The 22,701-nt window shown below is 42.9% G+C and overlaps 1 pseudogene; it reads left to right on the forward strand.

Annotated features, from left to right (window-relative positions):
• The window catches only part of LOC102877509, a 122,706-nt pseudogene extending 102,607 nt beyond the window's left edge, over positions 1-20,099 (forward strand).
• The last annotated feature ends 2,602 nt before the right edge of the window (positions 20,100-22,701 follow it).

Raw genomic sequence — 22,701 nt, forward strand, 5'->3', positions numbered from 1 at the left:
CTTCTGACGAACTTGAACTACCAGCTTTTCAGTTAAGAGCCAAATACATAAAGGTTTACAACATCCAGGGACTGTTGTTGTTACGTGCCATCAAGTCACTTGTGACTCATAGCAACCCCATGTACAACAGCTCTGAACCCTGCTCTATCTTAAGCCAACCTTATTGTTGCTGACACACCTACCCCATTACCCCAAGTCACTGAGACAATCCATCTCGTCAAGGGTCTTCCTCTCTTGCGCTGTCCCTGCACCCTCCCAAGCATTACATCCCTCTCTAAGGATGGGTTCCTCCTTGCAACACACCCAAAGTGTGTCAGACACAGCCTCAGACACCTTGCCTCCAAGGAGCAGCCTGGTTTCACCCTCTCCGGGACAAACCTGTTTGTACTCCCAGCAGTTCATATTCAATACTGTTCTCTAGCACCACAGCACAAAGGTATCCATTCTCCTTCTATCATCTTAGTCATTGTCTAGCTTTCTGATACATAGCAAGTAATAGCGAAGACCATGGCCTGGATCAGGCGCACCTTTGTCTCCAGACTGACTTTATTGACTGTTGTTGTTGTTGATTTGCTGTCAAGTGGAGCATGACTCAAAGCAACTCTGGACAAAAGGCCTCAAACTTTACTATCGATATTTATCAAAGTTCATAGAGTTTCTAGAGGCGTGTTGTTTAGGAAGTGGATGCCACTTCTGCTTCTGCTAGGCTCTAAATTTTAACCATTGTTGTTGTTATGTACTCTTAAGTCGGAACCAGCTCATAGCTGACCCTGCGGTGGGTTTTCAGAGGCAGTAACCACACTGGAGAAGATTGCCCATCTTTCTCCCATGGAATAAACTGTTGGAGTGAAATTGCATGCTCTCACTCCTTACTGCTAGGCCACCAGAGCTCCCTTATTCAATGCCCTGAAAATGTGTTTGTGGGTTCCACAGTGTACTTGTCAGCTAGATGTTCTGGAGTTTTCCAGCCAGGCTTTCTGTGCCTGCATCTAATGACCAGGAGGGCAGCCCACAAGGGCAGTCTTATAGAGCCCTGCTGTGTCATATGGATGCTGGTAAGAACCACTTGTAGAACCTTGGAGTTCTCACTGGCCTGTGTTGTGGATTAACGTCTCAGGCTGAGGACCAGAGCTAGTTATAGCCCTGGCTCTTCTCCATTGAGTCCTCCAAGCAGCCAATGGAATCCACCAGACAATTTGCCTCTTAGCTTCCTCCTATGTATCCCATTTGAGGGGAAATTAGAGGGGAAACCTGCTTGAAGGCAGGACAAAGGTCTTATTTGTTCTGTCCTTGGAGGGACAGTGGCCTCCAAGGATCTGCTGTGGCCCTGGGATGGTCTTTTTTCCAGCATCCTAAGACTCAAACCTCTCCAAATCCACATACACTTCGGAAGCAAATGCTATCTGTTCATTCAACTCTCAGCAGAACAAGACTGTCCTTAGAGGCATCTGCAGGTCAATCACAGGCTGTCCCTGTGTCTGTCTTCCTCACTGAGGGACGTACTGCCTGCAAGGCCCCAGGGGAAGGTCCGAGGGCTTCAATGAGGCTGCCAGTAGTGCATTAGTGTAAAAAAAACACCCCAACACATGCTCCCAGCCGAGTTCACCAGCCGTGTGGACAGTCCAGTGCAGCCTTCCTCAGATGCTCATTTGCTAATCTGACAATTGGAGTAGAGCTGCAGGATGTACTTGCTCTGTGATCCTGTCTGCCACCATGAGTGTCAAAACAGCAGAACCACTGTGGTCACGCGAGTCTCAAAGCCTGTCTTCCAAGAGGAGGAGGCCAGAGGAAGACACAAGACTGGAGTTCAGGACACAGCAGGATGTCTGTAGGTGAATAGAGGGGCACACTTTGGACCATTACTAACAACAACACAGCTTACTTACACTGAGTTCCTGAATGGACATTTATACAGTTCGTTCTAGATTCTAAGCCCACTAGGCCCGTGCCCCTTTATGTCCTCAAAAATCTAAGTTTTTAATTACTTTTCCAGGGGTGGCAATGGATTTATGCAGAGTCACCCAAACTTTCATTTTTGCAGTGGTTTACAACATGGACTCTCAAACGATGATGTCTGCCTGAGTTAAAATCATAGCTCTGCCCCGTACCACCTGTGTGGCTCTGGAGAAGTTACAGCTTAAAATTGTCAGTGCCTTCAGTTCCACATATGTGAACCAAGATAAGTAAACCCCGCTACCCTGTGGGGTTGAAGCATGTAAGACATTCAGAACACTACCACATATGGACTTAAAATGTTAGCTGATTTCATCCATTCAGCTGAGAACAATTAAAAATCTCTGGGCACTGTTGGCATTGAGAGGTAAAGATAGTACATGTCCTCAGTGGGCTTACGGTCTAGGATGTGTTGTTATTGTTTGCTGCCGTCAAGTCAAGTACAACTCCCAGCGACCCTGTGAACAGATCTGAACCATGCCCTCTCCTGCGCCATGAACAGATCTGAACCCTGCCCTTTCCTGCACTGTCTTCAGAATCTCTGACACTTGAGCCATTGCTGCGGTCACTGTGTCAGTACTTCCCTTTGAGGGACTTCCTTGCTTTTGCCATCACTCTACCTTCCAAGGAATAGTCTCTCTTAGCAACATGCCCAAAGTGTGAGAACCAACTTCTCCATCCCTGCCTCAAACAAACGCTATTGCTGGTTGTTCTCCAAGACTTACCTCTTTGTTCTTTTGGCAGTTCATGGGATATTCAGTTCCCTTCTCCAACATCTCAACTTAAAAGCATAAATTCGTCTGTCATCCTCATTCATTGTCCAGCTCTCAGATGCATAACAAGTGATTGAAAAGACCATGGCCTGAATCAGGCACACCTTAGTCCTCAAACTGACACATTGCTCTTGTTGTTATGTGCTGTTGAGTTGCCTGTGACTCATAGTGACTCTGGGTACAACAGCCCTAAACCCTGCTCTATCCTGTGACAACCTCACTGTCTCTGACATGTCTATCCCCATTACCGCAGTCACTGAATCAATCCATCTTGTTAAGAGTCTTCCTCTCTTGCACCGTCCCTCCACCCCAAGCATAATGTCCCTCTCTTAGAGTTGGTCCCTCCTTGCAACATGTCCAAAATATGTCAGACAAAGCCTCAGAATCCTTGCCTCCAGGGAGCAGCCTGATCTCACCCTTTCTAAGATGAACCTGTTTTTTCTCCTAGCAGAACATTGTATATTTAATACTCTTCTCCAGAACCTCAGCTCAAAGCCATCAATTTTCCTTCTATCATCCCTCATCATTGTCCAGCTGTCTGATGCATAGCAAGTAATTGAAAAGACCATGGCCTGGAATAGGTGCACCTTAGTCTCCAGACTGACCTCATTGCTCTGTGATTTCTCTCTCTCTCTCTCTCTCTCCCCCACTCCCTTCCTTTACCCTTTCCTTCCCTGGCACAATAGTTGGGAAATACACAAATAATTCCATGAAAGATTGAATTAGGGAAACTGAATATAAACCAATAATTTCAATTAAATGACTATGTTAACAGTGACTACTGTGTACTTATTGTTGTTGTTTATGCCATCAAATTGGAACCAGCTCATAGCTGAACCTCAAGCATGTTTTCAGAGGCTATAGCTCACATGAGAGGAGATGGCCTATCTTTTTCCCATGAAGCAGCATGTTTGTATTTGAACTGCACAACTCCTTACCCACTAGGCCACCAGAGCTCCCTGTTATCGTTGTTGGTTGCCATCAAACGAATCCCAGCTCACAGCAACCTCTTATGTGCAGAGTAGAACGACTCCATGGAGGTCTCAATGGCTGTCGCCCCTCAGAACCTGATTCCTAGGTCTGTCTCCTAAATACCCCTCAGGGTGACTTTGAACAGCCACCCTTTTGGCCAGTAGTTGAGTGCTTAACTGTTTGAGCCCTCAGGATTTCATTCTCAGTAGCTCGTCTCGATACCAATTCAGTGGAATAGCTACTGAGAGTGAGTACGCAGACGCGAAGTTGAGCCAGGAGGTAGAGGTGCGCCTGGGAAGTCTTGCAGAAGGCAGAATCATCGAGCTTGGTTGTGATTAGCGAGTAGGCGGGAGCCAGAGAGAGAAGAGGGCTAAGTGTGTTCCAGGCAGAAGGAACACTGTGTACAGAGTCAGAGAGGCGTGAAATAGCACAATACATTCAGGGAACTCCAAGTAGTCAGGAAGGACCAGAGCCCCATCCTCAGTGGGACATGAAGCATGTATTCAATGACTGCTTGAGATTAGAGGCTGTGAAATGAGTCAAAATAAATGAGACATTGCTGTGTCACTTGGTCTTCAACATTAACTAAATAACCCACCGAGAACTAACTGGTACCAGGGAGTTATAAACTGCTCCAGGTGGTACCTTCCTTGGTACCAATGATTTATTGTCTCTATAAAGTGACACTTAATAGTCAAAGACCCTCCTTGCCTTCTGATCCCACCCACCAACTGCTGCCAACTTGATTCCAGCTCTCCCCCTGGTTTCGGAGTCTGTAAATTGTTATGCCGACCTTTCTCTGGTGGAGCAGCTTGGTGAATTGGAAACACTGACCTGTCCATTAGCAGCTCAACATGCAATGCACTTTGCCACCAGGGCAGCTTTGTCTTCTGACAGAGGAGGTAAAAGTTCCTAAGTGGATCTGAATTTTGGTTTTTAGAGAAATTGAGATGACGTGCAGCAAAGCTGCTGGGGTCCTCACTTAGGGGAAGATGTTTTTGTTTACCCTCGACCATCCATCTCTTTCCAGTTGACAGCGACCCTGTGTTGCTTGTTGTTGTTGTTGTTAGGTGCCAGGTTGACTGTGGCTCGTGGCGACCCTATGAACACAGATCCGAACCTTGCCCTATCCTGTGCCATCCTTGTGATCTCTGATACGCATTGTCATAGGCACTGTAGGGCAGAGGAACAATGTCACACCGAATTTCCAAGGCTGTGAATCTTCACGGAAGCAGACCGCCACACCCTTCTCTTGCAAAGCAGCTGGTGGGCTCGAACCACCAGCCTTTCAGTCAGCAGCCACATGCTCTAACCCCTGCCTTACCGGTGCTCTTGTTTTTGCTCCATCACATGGATTGCTCTGGACCAGGGTCTTGCGAACTCTGGCCTGAAGACCCAATTCCGCCTGCTTCCTGCATTGCTGTGGTGCATGACTGGAGCACAGCCGTGTCCTTTATCAGCTTGTTGTCCATGGCAGCTTCAGGGCTGCACTAGCAGCACTGGGAAGTTTTGACAGAGATTCCTGGGCGCACACAGCTTAAAACATATACTCACTTCTGGAGTTTGCCAACCCCTAATCTAGGCTTCACTTCTCCAAACCTGATGATACCCAAAAACCACCGAAAAGATTTCAGATGAAGCAGTGGATCCGTTTATAACCTATTTGGCAAACAATGTTGCTATTACAGAGTGCTGTTGAGTGGATCTCGACTCAGGATGACTCAGGTGGCAGAGTAGAATTATAAGGTTTTCTAGACTTCCTTCCATGGAGCTGCTGGATGGGTTTAAACCAAGCAACCAAGCGCTTAACCTTTCTGCTAACAAATGTTTAAAATTTACTACCAAGGAGAGTTGTTGAGTACCATTGAATCAGAACCAATGGGTCTTCAGAGACAGTAAATTGGACGGGAGGATATCACCCATCTTTCTTTCATGGACTTGAACTTTCTGGTAGATTTGCACTGTGCACCTTTGGTGGCAGTTCAATTCCTTACCCCAAAGACACGAGAGCTCCCTACCAGGGAGGGAGAAGATTGCAAATACGGTAGCTATAAAAGCATATCACTAGCATGAATGAATGAGTAGAAATTCTGCTCTAGATCTTTACGTTTTATTGTGAGTTTCCCGGCAGACAGATTGGGATGGGAGATGGAGAGAAGGGAATTGGGTAGCCTAGTGATAAATAGTTGTGCTACAAACACAAAGGTGGGCAGTTTGAATCCACCAGCTGCTCTGAGGAGAAAGATGGGCAGTCTCCTCCTGTGAGATTTACAGCCTCTGAAAAACCTGCTGGAAGGTCAGGTATGAGTCAGTCCTGACGCAAAGGCACTTAACAACAACATTCTTTACCTGTTACTACATAACAAGCCACCTCTAACACTCAGGCTTAGAATAGCTACCGTTTGCTATTTCTCATGAGTCTGTGAGTTGACCAAGTGTTTCTATTTCTTGGATTGGGCCCAAGTGATATTGCGTGCGCTGAACCACGCATCTGTAGTCAGCTGGGGCATCTGGTCTAGGAAGCCCAGCAGGGGCAGCTCATCTCTGCTCCACATGGTCTCCGTCCTCCAGGAGGCTAGCTTGGCCTTATTCGTTTAGCAGAGGCAGAGTTATGAGACAGCAGAGATGTGGAGTCTTCTTGAGGCTTGGGGCCAGCGCAGGGTTACCTCTGCTGCATTCTAGTGGCCATGGCAAGTGGAAAGCGCAGCCCCGGCTGAAGGCGTATGAAGTAGAGTCTGTTCTGGATGAGAGGCTACACAGCCCCATTGCGAAGGGGAAGGGCAGAAAAGCAGAAGGCCTTGTGCAAAATAATCAACCACCATCCAAAACTGTGTGTACTCCAAGCACAAATTTTTAGAGAAAAAAAATTTAAACCTCTTACCTGTGGTCTAAAGTGGAAAGAAATATCATACCTCAGTCTGCTCAGCCCCCTACAGATATGAATCATCAGAGGTTCCAACGAAGAGAGCCAGCATCCTGTAGCTGATGTCAGATACAGGGGAGGCTGGGACAGGGCCTGTCAGAAATGCACGCAGATCATGGTGACCCAGACCCCTTGAGAGCTTGTTTGGAAGTTTCAGCAGGGGAGTGCAGCTACTCGTATACCCTTGACTGAAGGACAGTCTTCCTTCTATTGAGGATGGTTGTCCTCTTCAACCGAGTGTGCAGCTTAGGAAGGGACGCACATGGATGGGACACCCGCCTAGCCAGGCAGATCAGCCGAATCAACCCTGGCGATCAATGGGGTGTCAGATACCACAGCCAGATCACCCTCACATCCCCAGACCCCTTGAGAAGTGCAGCCTGGACGAATTTCACCAGGGACCCTTTGAGAAGTGTTACCTGAAAAAATTTCACTAGCGACCCCCACTGTGGGCTAATTGGGGAGAAGAGAATCAGCCCAGGAAACCCAAAGCCGCCTCCACGAAACATTAACATTTGACGCTAAAGCCTAAACAGACCCACAATGTCCTTATTCTCCACTTTTCTTCCTCTTCCCCTTAAGAGAAAACAAAATGAAAACCAATTGCCATTCTCCTGTCCGTGATGACTTAAGTCAATCCCATATGGAGCAGAACTATGTTCCACAGAGATTCCACTGTCTTGGGTTTTGGAAGTAGGCAGCCAGGCCTTTCTTCTGAGGTGCCTCTGAGTGGACTTGACACTCCAACCAGTATGTTAATCATTTGCACCAGCAGAGAATGCCATTGCCAGTTAGCATTAAAATTGGTGACTGTATTCAAAGATGGTATTGCTATCTGTAGATATGGTACTAAAATAAATAAGTAAATAAATAAGACACATTTAGGACAGATAATACTTTTAGAACCCACCAGCTTTGGTGGCCTAACAGTAAGAAGCTGTGCTGCAATCCTGAGGGGACGTGGTTTGAATCCAACAGCCACTCTATGGTAGAGGGAGGGGCCGTCTCCTTTCCTGTGATTACTGCCTCTGAAAACCTGCTGGAAGGTCAGCTATGGGTTGGTTCTGATTCCATGGTACACAGAAACAACAACAGCAGACCTGTCACCTCATGATAAGGAATCATGCTGCCAACTCAAAGGCAAGTGGTTCAAATCCACCAGCTGCTTCTAGGGAGATGAGCAGTCTCCTCCCGTGTGATAGATAGTCTCTGAAAACCCTCTGGAGGGTCACCTATGAGTCAGTTCTTACTTCATAGCTCATAACAACAACAATGACCCTGTGGTAATTTTTTAAGTACTTCATTATATGGAATAACTTCATTGTTACAAGGCTTGCTGCGTAAATATTGTTCAGTATTGGGGTAACAGTAGAGTCGTAATCCCTCATTCACTTATTTTTTTTTTCCTGGCACAGTGGGCTCTCAGTAGGAGGAGAGCAAATGTAGGTGACCCTTCCTTCTTAGAACAAGAATTCTAAATCCCCACCCTCCTCAAAAAAAGTATTCTTAAAAAACCCCAAAGAAGTAAAAAGCAAGAAGCAGAATTCCTAAACCACACACCCTAGTTGGAGAACCTTCTCTCTGGCCTGGAGCCAGGTAGGTCGCTTGTCTTTGACACCTAGACACTCTACCTTCCGTGGAGCAGCTGCCGTCAGATTTGTGTATCAGCAGCAGGAGTGGGTGCACAGGAACACGCCAGAATTCAGCGAACTATTAGACGCCTGTTGACTCAGACATCAGGACCAGCTGTGAATGGAAATACCTTTCAACTGAGATACAACGCAGAGGAACTGGCTGGTGACATGATTGAAGAGGTGTAGACAAACCCTTCAGGATGCCTGCAGATGATGAATGTGGGGGGAGGGAGGGAGGACTGTCTCCGTAAGAACAAATGAAAACCCCAATATCTGGGTGCTGAAAATCCCAAGTTACCGCTGGCCAGGTCACATCAAGGTTGAATGGTAGCACATCTACTCAACAAACGTTGACTCCCTTTCTCTCTCTGCACCTACTGCTCCCCTTCGGGATTGCTTTGTTAAGAAAGAAAGAGACAAAGCGGGAACACTGCCTGTCAGCTGTTGTTGGAAAGATGTCAAATGGGATTGGCTGCTGAGGGGTGGCGATAATGATCAACATCCACGTTCAGGTGGATGCAGGGGGCGCGTCACCTCTCCACCCCTCCCCTGATCACAGCTTGGAGGCAACACAAGAACATTCCCTCCTTCCTGGAGAGGAGGCGTGTGTTGTCTGAGACCTACCTTGGCATTCCTTGATGTCTTAGAGAAGCAGATGACCCCGGCTGAGCAAGACAGTCAGCAGAATAGCAGCCCTTGATGCTGCAATTGGAAATTTCCATTCTTTGCTTGCAGCTCTGAAAAAAAAAAAAGAAAGAAAGAAAGAAAAAACTAAAGAGCCCAGTAGCTGGGAAATTTCCACGATGGAAAATTTTAACATATTCTTTAGCTCTAAACTATGCAGGTTTATAGAGACTATTTTTTTTCCCTTTTGGTAATTTCCTTCTTTCACAATAATTTATGAACATGGTAACACTTTGGCTGTAGGAAGAAGGAGGGCAAGATGTCTTGGAGAGGAGTGGGCTTGGTTGGGAGGAGGAAGCTGCAGTGTGTATACACCTGGCCACCTGAAGCATAGAAATGCAGATCATTGTAAGCCCCGCGGGGTGGGATCTCATTCACAATAGATAGTTTGCCCTGAAACAGAGCAGAGAGTCTGTGGAGAGAGTGGAAGTGGGAAGTGAATGGACACAACTTTGGAACAGGACATGGTGAGGCTGGAAAAAATAATGACAGGTGGACTCCTTAGACCACTACTTCTCAACCTAGCTGTGACCACCCAGGTCCATCCAGAGCCTTTGTTAAGATGCAGACTGGGATTCTGTAGGTCTGGGTGGGGCTGGGAAGCTATGTTTCTAACAGGCTCGTTCGTGGGTGATGCCCGTGCTCCACCTCTGAGGACCACCTGAGGAACCAGGCCCTAAAAGAGCAGGTCCACACAGGTCAGGGAGAGAGAACAATGTGGATGGGCATGGCCGCGAGGGTCCTGGAGGCGTGTTCTCAGATCACAAAGCCAAAGTCCATGATAGTACTGAATGTCGTCTCCAGGAAGCACTGCTGCATGCGAGCTGGGAAAATGAAACAATTGAACCATTAGGATGTGAGGAGGACCAGAGGGCTCCCACTTCCAACAGCTGCACGTGGCTTCTAGAAACCAGTGCGTTTCCAGAGAACCTTCATGTCAAGTGGGTGAAGATACACAAGCTGATTACCACTCCTGAGAGAATCTCTAGCATTCTGGAATGTGGGTGAATGACCAGTGAATGAACCCCAGATATTGAGGGTTGACTGTTACCCAAAATGGTATCAAAAGGGGGGGCGGGGAGGGGGTGAAGAGAATCTGGGGAATAAATTACTTTCCATGGTAGACAGAATACTTCCGTTTTCCTGATATTGAAAAATTCAAATATGTATGTATATGTAATTTTTTCATTTTCTTAACAGCCTTGTAAACCTTACATTATCTATTTTACTTAAAACAAGACGAGAAGATACCAAAATTGGTGGCAAGTCTATTCTGGGCTGTTGCTTCCAGTTGATCTGAGATGCATCTGCTGTCTTTATCTTTAAAGCAACATTTGCCCCCTTCATTCTCCTCTTCAATTGCATTTAAAATGGGTTATTAAGATTTGCTTTTCAAATGCAAGTACGTAGAGGAGCATATGGAAGGAGAGAGGGGGGAGATCAGTCATGAGAATGTGTTAAAATCAGAGTGTAACAAGCATGAAATGCTGATTACATAATAGGAAACATTAAAACTATATATTAAAAGTAAGTACCCTACCATGTAGAAAATATTTGAAGATTTCCACGTAGTTTCTAGGATTGTTAGGTACTCAGGCTTCTAGAAGCTAAATGAAGTCTTCTTTTTAAAAATCTTCACTGTAGGTCATAGTATGATTCAGCATTGAAATAGTCTTGATTGTTTTGCATGAAAGAGCTGAGCTTGGTTCCCTTTGACTGGAGGTCTGTTTTCATCTTCTAGTGCTGCCGGGACAGATGTCTCCCAAGTGGGTGGCTTTAAAGAACAGAGTCTTGCTGTCTTGGTGTCAGCCCACGTAAGAGTCTCAGCCGTGTCAATTCCCTCCTTGGTGCCTTGATGATGCTCATATGTCATCTGTCTTCTTAGAACTCAGAAGTGATTAGATTTAGAACCCACTCTATCTGGTTAAGGTTAATTGGCACCAAAAAAAGGAAGATTAATTCCCTACAGGATTGTATGCATAGTGTAGACATTAGGATTTCAATGCATCATTTTTGTTTTGTTGAGGGGGAAACACAATTTAATCCACAGCAAGGTCTCAAAGAGCAGTTATTTGCCTAAGAGCCATCTTACATCTTGCTGCTGTTGTTAGGTAGCATCTCTCCAACTCCGACTCATACCAACTCTGTGTACAACAGGCCAGCATCTTACCTGATCCCCCACCCATCCTCACAATCCCGGCTGTGATTACAGCTGTGGTTGTCATCACTGTGTCGGTCTGTCTCCTTAACGGACATCTTCTCACAACTGCAAATTAGCAAGCCTGTACTGCCAAGTCAGAACCGACTCCCAGCGGGCCCTCTAAGGGACTCTCAGAGGCGGTAGATCACACTGGGGGGCCTGAGGAGCAGCTGGTGGATTTGAACCATCTGCCTCTGAGTTGGTACCATAACATCATACCCACTAGGCTGCCAGAGCTCCACAACCACAGTCAACCAAGTAGAATTTGCTTGGTTCATCTCAAGCCACATCTTTCTTTCAAATAATAAACATAGTAACTGTTAATAATCAGTGTGTTACTGAGTACTTATGGCCAGTGAACACTCACATCATTCCTGTCCAATCCCTACAATAATCCTGTAAGATGGCAGTTATTCTATAGACGGGGAGGGCCGAGCATGGCTAACTGAATGGCCTGAGTTCCAGGCACTGACCAGGCAAGGAGGGGTCTTCACTGGTTTAGCGCCACCAGCTCCAGAGCCCTTTCCAGATGCTGTGGCCACATCCAAGCATGGCTTGCTTTATCCCAGACAGATGGATCGCTCCTTCTCAAGTTTAACAACTACACAAAGCTTGATTCAAACACTGAATGTGTTGTGAGTTGCTTACAGCTGCTTTTTCTCTGGCAGTGCAGTAAGTCCAAGCAAACTCTTTTGAAGAGCTCATTAAAACTGCAAAAATAAAGTCTTAGGAACAGGTGCATTCATTAGCTGAAATGCAGGCGATTATGTTAATGTCGCATTCAGGTGATAAATTTAAAGCCTCAAAATCATGGAGGATAAAGGGATTTTTCAAAGCTGGGGTTACCTTCTTCTTTGTAGGACTCTTTGTTGTGCTAAGCATGTGACTGAGTTTGCAGCTGTCAGCGTGGGGACTTCCAAACTTACCTCACCACAAGAATTCTGCTTTTGCAGTATCATACTCCCTTACCGTCTGTAAGCCTCTAGTCAGGAAAAGAGTGGTAAAGAATTGGGCCCCTCACTAGCATTAGTTTTCAAATGGGAAATCTGGCACCCTGATTATTGTCAAATTGGACCCAAGGGTAGAGGAGACGTTTTTAGAAAGATGATTAAAATAAATGGACAAAAACCGCAGTTGGAATACAATGGACCAATAATACTTTTTTTCTCACTCCATTCCTAGCTCAATGAACACTGAGTATTAAATATTTATGAGACAACATACATGTAGTTGGACAGCTATAGATCAGAAGGTTAATGGTGGCTACACAGGGTAGTTTTCAGGTCTGTGCCTTTTTGTACTTAGTGAATTTTCTAACAAAAGACATGTTTTCTTTTGTAAATTTTTAAGGATACTAAAGTGAAACCAGAGGGTTGCTTGGAGGCAAGGATGATGAAACTTCATCTCACACTCTTTGGGCATAATGTTTGGAGGGGCTAGTTCTTGGGACAGTCCTTCATGCTTGGAAAGGTAGAGAATCCGCGTAAGAAGGAAAGACCCTCCACAAGACGGACTGACTTGGTGATTGTAGCAATGGAATCAGTCACGTCAGAGGTGCTGAGGACAGCACAGGATAGGGAAGCGTTAGAGCCGTTGTTCATAGGGTTGTTACGAGTTGCAGTTGACCAGACAGCACCTAACAACAACAGCAACAAACTTGTGGAGCACCTAACCATATTCAGCTGGGGTTTTTTCCTACAAAATGGAGATAATACCTTGTTTTTGGTGTGGTTTTTTTTTAGAGTTTTGATTTTTTTCCCTTTTTTTATTGTGATGTGAGTGAACGTCTACACAGCGAACTGGTTTTGCATACACATTTTGTTCCATAACACTAATTACAGTTACGATATTCACAGTGCATTTCAAGACCTCGTTCTTCCTCTGTCTACTACGCATCCTCTTCAGTATCTGTTCCTCTTGCCTGTCTGCTTATATGATACTTGCTTAATTGCCAAGCAGATGGAACCTGAATGAGATGTCTCCCCAAAATCCCTTCTTAAAAAGCCTGTGATGGTCCCTAGAGAGAATGGTTCTTCTTTTCAAGATGGTAAGGAAAAGAGGCCAAGATATCGACAACTTAGAACAATTGTCACAACGCCTAAGTATGTTTGCATCTTCCTCTAAAACCTTAAATGGGCTTTCATCAAATGAATAAATCAAATAAACTCTGCTTATGAAAGGAAAAAAAGACTGAGCAATCTTTTTGGGCCAATTTTACAAATTTTGTAGCTATGCCCTGAGGGAGGTCTCTGTAAGCTAATATTAGACATAGTAAAGCAACAAAAACAAACAAAAAACAACAATGTACTTCTTGCAAAATATACATAACAAGGCTGCTGCAGACTTGAACTCATCTATAATATAGGGCATGTTTACATGTAACCATAATGTGCGCATGTGCGTGCGTGCCTGTGTGTGTGTGTGTGTGTGTGTGTGTGTGTGTGTGTATAGGTGTATGTGTGTTTGACTAAACAACATATTACTAACAAAGGTGAAAGATTGGTAATACAATGTAAAAGTCCTATTTTTGCCCTCCCTACTTTTTATTTTTTTTTTAATTTTTTTCTCCCTACTTTTTAAATGCCTCTGTCTACCCCTGTGTGATAATACTTTCTCCCATTTCCCCCCCTATATAATTTAAAAATAATTGACCTCAAATTTAATGATTAGGAAGCTCTGATGGCCTAGTAGTAGTAAAGATCTGTGCTGCCAACCCAAAGGCAGGCATTTTGAATCCACTATCTGCTCCATGGGAGAAAGATGAACAATCTCCTCCTATGTGATTTACTGCCTCTGAAAACCCACTAGAGGGTGAGCTATGAGTCAGTGCTGACACAATAAAAACAACACTTAATGAATAGCAGTATATAAGGTAGGGAAAGTCTTCTTGGGCTAAGATTAGGTGAACATACCTTTCTGCGTACATGTGCACAACCACCCCACTCATTTATCAAGGGTTGTTGTTGTTGTTGTTGTTGTTGTTGTTTGATGCCATCGAGTCGTAGACGACTCATAGCGACCCTATGAACGAACAGCCTGAGCACTGTTCGTACATCGAGTTTCCGGAGGCAAGTCATTTCGGAAGTGGATGCCACTCCTGCTTCCAGGCTTGATTTAGTCGGGAAGCTGTTGTTGTTATGTGCCGCTTGCGACTCATAGCGACCCTGTGTACAACAGCCCTAAACTCTGTTCTGTCCTGTGCCAATCTCATTGTCTCCAACACACTCATCCCAATTACCCTAGTCGCTAAAACAATTAATCTCCTAGAGGGCCTTCCCCTCCTGCGCTGTCCCTCCACCCTCCCAAACATGATGTCCTTCTCCAAGGACTGGTCTCTCCTTATAACATTACCAAAGTATGTCAGACGAAGCCTCAGAATCCTTGCCTCCAAGGAGCAGCCTGGTTTAACCCTCTCCAGGGTGAATCTGTTTGTTCTCCTAGCAGTCCATGGTACCCCTCAACACTCTTCTCCAGCACCACAGCTCAAAGTCATCAATTCTCCTTCTATCCTCCCTAGTCATTGTCCAACTGACACATAACATACGATTGCAAAGACCATGGTCTATATCAGACGCACTTTAGTCTCCAGAGAGACACCATTGCTCTTCAGTACTTTAGAGAGGTCCCTAACAGCAGACTTTCCCATCGTGATACGCTTTTTTATTTCCTGACTGCTGGTGCCAAGACTGTTGATTGTGGAGCCAAGCAGACTAGAGCTGTGAACAGTCTCAATCTCTTTACCATCCATCCTGATGCTGCCAACTGGTCCAGTGGTGAGAATCTTTGTCTTCTTGACATTGAGCCTCAATCCATATTGAAGGCTGCAGTCCCTGACCCTCTGCACAAAACGCTTCAGATCCTCCTCAGTTTCAGCAAGCAGGGTTGTGTCATCTGCATAATGCAGATTGTTGATAGATCTTCCACCAATCCTGATGCTGCATTTCTCCTCATAGAGCCCAGCCTCCCAGATGATCTGTTCTGCATACAGGTTGAAAAGGCATAGAAACAGGACACATCCCTGGCATATACCCTTCCTAGTTTTGAACCATGCAGTGTTTCCTTGTTCTGTTCTGACAACTGCCTCTTGGTTCAAGTATAGGTTTTGTATTAGCACAATTTGCTCCCATCCCAAAGAAAGGTGACCCAACAGAGTGCGGAAACTGCAGAACAATATTGTTGATTTCACATGCAAGCAAGATTCTGCTGAAGATTTCCCAAAATGACTGGAACCACACATCAGCAGAGAACTACCAGAAGTCCAGGCTGGGTTTAGAAGGGGTCGTGGTACTAGGGACATTGTAGCTGATGTTAGATGGATCTTGGCTGAAAGCAGGGAATACCAGAGGAATGTCTATCTGTGCTTCATTGACTAAGCAAAGGTATTTGACTGTGTGGACCATAACAAACTATGGCCTCTCTAAATACCTATCTCAAAATACTATCATAAGCTTGATTAGAGGGTATACAGTTTTTGATGGCTGGGCAACTCATTCTCGTATGAATGTTTTCTATACATGCCATTCTTTTTAATTATCAGAGCTGGAGAAGCTGTAGATTTGAGATATGTGGTCAGCGGAGACTCCTGACCTTCCACTGGTGCACCACCTTCATATGATTAGAAGATAGACTTCAGAGCACAGAGTTTAAAAATGAAAGGAATGTAAGACTCTGTAGTCACTTATCTTTTTAATATACCTGTCGCTTCAAGAGTACCACTGACATCCAATCCAGCCTGACTGAGCTTTTCCAGTGATGAAAATGGCCCAATTTTTCCCCATTGTCATGCTGATAAGATGAGTGGGCAAAACACAAATGGCATTATAACCAACCAAAATGCCAGGAAGGAAAACAAAAATAAAATTATCCCTAAGCCTTTCAATTTTTTGTTACTGGTCTGGGATGAAGGCTTGAATAAATGTAGCCTCTTAGGGTCTAGGAAGGGGGCTGTGGTAGCTTAGTGGTAAGGAGTTGCACTGACAGCTCCTAGGCAGGCAGTTCGAATTCAGCTATTCTGTAGGAGAAAGATGGATAATCTTCTCTTGTGTAATTTACTGCCTCTGAAAACCCATTGGAGGAGGGTCAGCTAGGAGTTGGTTCTGGATTGACAGCACACAACATCAACAATAACAAGCAACACAACAACAGTACATAACAACCACAGTCTCTTCCTGTGTGATTTCCTGCCTCAGAAAACCCACTGGAGGGACAGCTATGAATTGGTTCTGACTTGACAATACACAACAACAACAATAGGGTCTCTGGAGGGTCTAGTGGCATAAAGGTGAAGTCTAGGCTGCTAACAGAAAAGGTGGCAGTTCCACCCAGAGACTCTGCAGGAAAAGGATCGAGTGGTGTGCTTCAGTATAGATTACAGCCAAGAAAAACCTATGCAGTAGTTCTGTTATCATGTAAGGTCAACATGAGTCAAGATTGACTTGATAATACCTAACAATAGAGTCCATGAGTAGACTAAAGAGGCAGAATCATTTTGCTTCAATTATTTTATCAGTCCATGGTATCTACTCCACCATGCGAGTCAGATAGAAAACAAAAAAAAAGCAAAGAAAAATTGTGTAAATAATTTCCAAATCTTAGTATCAGAGTACTTTCCAAGTCTTCTCTTGGTTCACCTACTTTCATCACTTATATCACAAAAGGCAATTTTTAAATGTTATTCAGTCTTCTCATTTGCTACAGTATTCCAAGCTATACAGACATCGATTAAGTTCCGTGATGTATTTCCAATTTACCTACAGTTTGTATATGATATTCCTATCAGAGGGATTTGAGAAATTAAGCAGTATTCTGAAGCAACTCCATATCCAACACAAAGGAAGTCCTTTTTGGGAAGTCTTTTCAAATGAGGTGATGAAAATGGCATTGAGATTTCATGAAGCAAATGAGGAAAAGCAATTAGCTGACAGGAAAGACAGAAGACAGTGAACTAGAATTTTGTCTAAGTAAATAGAGTGGGAGAGGTTTCTTAATGACTATCACTTTAATGAATTGTTTTTAAAAATATAAAAACTTCAAACAACACAGAGTACAATGAAGAAACAAATAGAAACACTACCCCGCCTTCCACCACTGAAAAATAACCACCATAAATGGTAGAGGATATCATCCTAGACATGGAAATAAGATGTAGTTTAGATTTTCAAAAAGTTATTTATACTCCAGCAATGTACCATGATAGTCTATTAGAAGACAAAAAAAGACTTTAAGAAATGTTTAATTCATCTAAAATGTACTAAGAAAGGAATTAATTGGAATTCTCATATATTAACAATGATAGGAATATGAGTGCAAGAGAAATTAGCTGATATTTTTGTTTCTTTCTACATGTCCGTGATCTGACTCAGCTCTACTGTGTCAAAACTATATAATAAGATATGTTTATGTAACATTTTTCAGTTTACTAGTCAACTTTGTATTGATTCTCATGACCAAGGGAAATAACCAGTGCTGACATTTACCTTAGTTTTAGTCACTTTGTTTAGGTCCAGTGTCAATTTTGGTTAGTATGACATCTCTTCTGCTTGGTCCAAATCTGTGCTATTGTTATTACCGGTAGATTCTATCTCGTCATTATGTACTGTCAGAACTGACCCACAGCTGACCCTCCAGTGGGTTTCAGAGACAATAAAGCTCAGGGAGGGGATTATCTATCTATCTTCTTGTGGAGCAGTTGGTGGATTTGAACTGTATGCCTTTGGGTTGGCAGCACAGCTCTTTACCATTAGGATACCAGAGCTCCCTAGGTCCCATCTAGCCAGCTCCAATTCACAATACTCCGATGTACAACAGAACAAAACATTGCCCAGTGATGCACCTACAAAAATTCCCATAAGAACTGCTGTGTTTGAGTCCACTGTTACATCCATTGTTTCAATTCATCTTATGAGAATTTTCTTCTTTTTTGTTGACCTCCTATTTTACTAAGCCCAATATCCTTCTCCAGGAATGGCAACTCTCAAGAACATGTCCAAAGTATATGAACTAAAATCTCACCATCCACATTCCCAAGGATCACTTCTTCCAGGACAGCTTTGTTCATCTGTCTGTTCATGAGACATTCAATATTCTTCACTGACACCATACTTCAAAGGACTTGGTTCTTCTTTGGTCTTCCTTATTCATTGTCTAACTTTCTAATGCACATAAAGCAATTGAAGATATCACAGCGTGCATCAAGTTCTCACGTTAGTCCTCAAAGAACACTGTCGTTTTGCATTTTAACTTGAAAGATTCTCTGCAGCAGTTTTGTCCAATGCACTAGGTACTTTAATTACTTGACTGCTTCCATGGGCATTGCTTGTGAATCTAAGCAAAAGGAAATTTGACAATTTGAGTCCTTTTTCTGTTTACCCTGATGCTGCTTATTGACCTCATTGTGAAGATTTTTGTTTACGTTGAGGTATAATCCATTAATGTTGTTAGGTGCTGTTGAGCTGACTACAATTTCAACCTTGTCAACAATAGATCAAAACCTTGCCCTATCCTACACCATCCTCTCAATGTCTGCCATTTTTTATTCCTTTGTTACAGTCACTGGGTCAAGTCAACTCATTCAGGCTTAACCTTTCTTTCTCTGACACTGTGATTTTTCTCAGCATGATGTATTTTTCAAGAACTAGCCCTTCCTGATAACCTCCCCAAAGTACATGACAAAACAGTTCACCATGCTTGCCTGCACCCTCGTTGCGTTTCATCCAGGACAGACTTATTTATTTGTTTGGGAGTCTACGGTATTTTCAACACTCTTTGCCAACACCATAATCCAAAGAAAGTCCTTGGTTCTTCTTTTATCTTCCTTATTCATTATTCAACTTTCAAATGTAGAGAAAGCAATTGAAAAGACCATGACTTGCAATCATCTCACTTTAGTCTTTAATGGGATATCCTTGCTTTTTAGCATTTTAGAGAGGTGCTTGACAGCAGATTGTCCCTATGCAAATTTCTTTTGCTGTCTCCAGGACTGTTACCATGGGTGTTGATTTGGGAATGAATCATGATGTTGCCTATTGGTTCAGTGAAGAATTGTTTTCTTGATGTTGAGATGTAATCCATTTGAAGACTGTAGTCTTCAGTCTTCTTCAGTAAGTGTGTCAAGTCTTCCATTTCTGCAAGCAGTGCCGTGTTACCTGCATAACGCAGGTAGCTGATGGTTCTTTCTCCAATCCTTATGCCACTTTCTTATTCAAATAGTGCAGCTTCTTGAATGATTCGCTCAGTATACAAATTGAATAGGTTTGGAGAGAAGTTACAATCCTGCTCCACACCTTTCCCAATTGTAATATGTATTCCCATGTTCTGTTCAGATAACTGCTTCTTGGTCTATGCATAGGTTTGATATGAGCATAATTTAGTGTTTCTGGATTCCCATTCTTCTCAGTGTTGCCCATAGTTTGTTACGATCCACACAAATGCTTTTGCATAGTCAATAAAATACAAGTAAACATCTCTCTGATACTCTCTGCTTTCAGCCAAGATCCACTTGGCATCAGCAGTGATGTCATGCCATAGCATCTTCTGAATTCAACTTAAATTTCTGGTCGTTCTTTGCCAATATACTGTTCCAGCCATTTAAAAGTAAAATTTCTGCTGGGGCCAAGATGGTGGGCTAATCTACCATTGCAATGTCAAGCTGGATGGTCTTAAAAATGATTTTTTTAAATAAATGAAATTATAACGCTGCAGAATACAATAAACTTAAATTATTAGGAGATGATACAATATATGAGGATGAGGCTGTAAAAGAAGCCATAAAGTAGCTTCCTGAGCACCTTTATAATGACAGGATGTTTCACATTAAAAGAGTCCTGCACCTGACCATGAGGCAACAGATCTTGCTTAAAGAACAATGGATAAAATATGAGGAGGATAAATTCTACCTTGAACCATATCTGAAAGAGATTATTTGAGAAAGAAAAGAGAGAAATGAATGGGCAAAGAAATAATCATGAAACTGAAATCTGTGGATGCAGCTGTCCTCAAAATATTTTTATGACATTGGTTAAACATGAAATATGTAATTTAAGAACTATTTGGGCTGTCATATGTATTACTTTAAATAAATATCTATTATAATCTTTAAAAGATTTTCTGTAAACTTTCACTTGCATGTGATAGTAATGATATTGTTAGATAATTTTTGCATTCTGCTGAACCACTTTAAAAAAAAACCCTAGGAAAATAATCTGGATCTCTTCTAATTGGTTGGCCAGGTAGCTGTCTCCCAAATTTCTTGGCACAGTGATCACATCCAGGACTGTATCTGTTTGTTGAAACACCTCTATTAATATTCTGTTCATTTATGGGGCCTGCATCTGTGGAAAGATTAAATGGAGAAGTTCAATATCAGCAGTCAAAATAAGGCCGGTGGTTGATTGTGGAACAAGCCATTAATTACTCATGTGCAAGTTCAAATTGAAGCTGAAGAAAATGAAAACACATCCAGGAGAGCCAAAATATGACAGTGAGCATATCTCAACTGAATTTTAAAACTCTATCCAGAATAGATTTGATCTATTGAGCATTAATAACCAACGACCAGACAAGTTAGGGATGACATAAGGACATCATCTATGAAGAAAGCAAAAGGTAATAAAGGAAATAAAGAAATCACCAAAATGAACGTCAGAAGAAACTCTGAGACTTGCATTATAACATAAAGAAGTCCAAACAAAAAGAAGAAATGCTGAAGTAAGGGAGCTTAAGATTTCAAAGGGCATCTTGAGAAGAGACAAAGAGTTATAATGAAATGTGCAAAGAGTTGAAATTAGAGGGGAAAAAAGAAAATAATACACTCAGCGTTTCTCAGGCTGAAAGAACTGAAGAACAAATTCAAGTCTTGAGCTGCAATACTAAAATACTCTACAGACAAAATACTGAATGGTACAGGAGACAACAAAGGAAGATGGAAGGAGTACACAAAGGAACTGTACCAGAGTAACTGGTGAACACTGAGCCATTTACGGAAGTCCTATATGATCAAGAACCAATGGTTAAAACAAACAAAACAAAACAACTCAATGGTAATGAAAGAAGTTCAAGACACACTAAAGACATTGACAAAAACGCAGGCCCCAGGAATTGGCGGTGTGATTTATACTGAAGGTCTTTGATCATCATCATTAAATATGTCCAGTCCTCTTGCTTTTGGCAAACAAGGTTCTGTCATCTGCAAATGGCAAGTTGTTAACCCGTCTCCAATCCTGATGCCATGTCCTTCATATAGTCGAGCTTCTAAGATTATTTTCTTAACCTAGATATTGAATAAGTATGATGGGCAACCCTGGGACATGATTTTCCCATTTTCAATCCATGCCATAGCCTCTCATTCTGTCTAAGGACTGCCTCTTGGTCCACTGTAAAACGTCACCCTTCACAATGCTATCCATACTTCGTTATGATCCACAAAGTCAAAATATTGTGAACATCATGTCTGAAAAGGGAAATGGTAGGAAATCCTAACATTTGTGTAGCATTTTACAGTTGAAATATAAACACAGCCATTTACTTCTTAGCCGATACCCACATGCCCACTATTCCTTTCCTTACAGCAAATACTCCAGCAAAACTGGCTAGTTCGAGCGCACAACTTTGCACGCATCCGTGCTTCCATATGTTGGCAATCCATTTCATCCAGAGGAGACTATGTTTCCATGGAGAATGAGTTGTGGAGGGAAAGGCAGATGCTCAGGCACTTAGGTTTTCCCAGGGAAAGGCTGTATTTGCTCTTCCTCTTTGCTAGGATAATCAGCAGATTGTGGCAGGAGAATAATGGAGCAGAATTCCAAGACTCTGGGAATCTCGCCATTCCCAGCATAGGAGATTAGCTTTCTATTCTGAATAAGGGAAACACACATTATTCTCCAATTTAAATTCCCCATTTTAAACAAAAGTGCATAAGAATATTTCTCTCGATTAGCCAAATCTACTGCACCCAAAGAAAGGACGCTCTTCCCATTACGAAAAGAAATTAATTCTAATTACTGTCCAGTTAATTCTTATTCATAGTGAGCCCAGGTGTTCTGTGTAAAACCAAGCATTCCGTTTTCAATGGGTATAAATTTTCAGAAATAAGCTGCCCAAACTTTCCTTATAGTCACCCTTGTATGTATCTGAACTACCAATCTTTTCACTAGTAATGGAACACCCAACCATTTCCACCACTCATAGACAATAATGGAGATGACTTTAATGCTATATCAAGGACCATTTTTACTAGCTATGGCTCTTTTGATGAGTATATGAAATATTTTCCTGAGTCAAATTTTATCCTTTCAATTCTCCATCCTTTGACATTTAAAATCTGCAACATTCAGCCATTGTCATTTGTTAGTGAACTGACTCCATAGAAGGTCTTCTTTAGCAGAAGTAAAGCTATTTTTTTACTTACTTACATATTTCTTTATAAAAATGAAAGATTACACTTCTCCAGTTCCCAATACTCCTAAACATACCTCATTAAGTTGATGCTTGGACAAAGGCTTAACTGGACATTTTCAAATGCAAAGACAAATTCCCCCTTTTATGTTGGGGGTAAAAAAAAGGAAC

The sequence above is a fragment of the Elephantulus edwardii genome, unplaced genomic scaffold, assembly GCF_000299155.1.
Source record: "Elephantulus edwardii isolate Elephantulus edwardi_28Jun2011 unplaced genomic scaffold, EleEdw1.0 scaffold00055, whole genome shotgun sequence".
Lineage (NCBI taxonomy): Eukaryota > Metazoa > Chordata > Mammalia > Macroscelidea > Macroscelididae > Elephantulus > Elephantulus edwardii.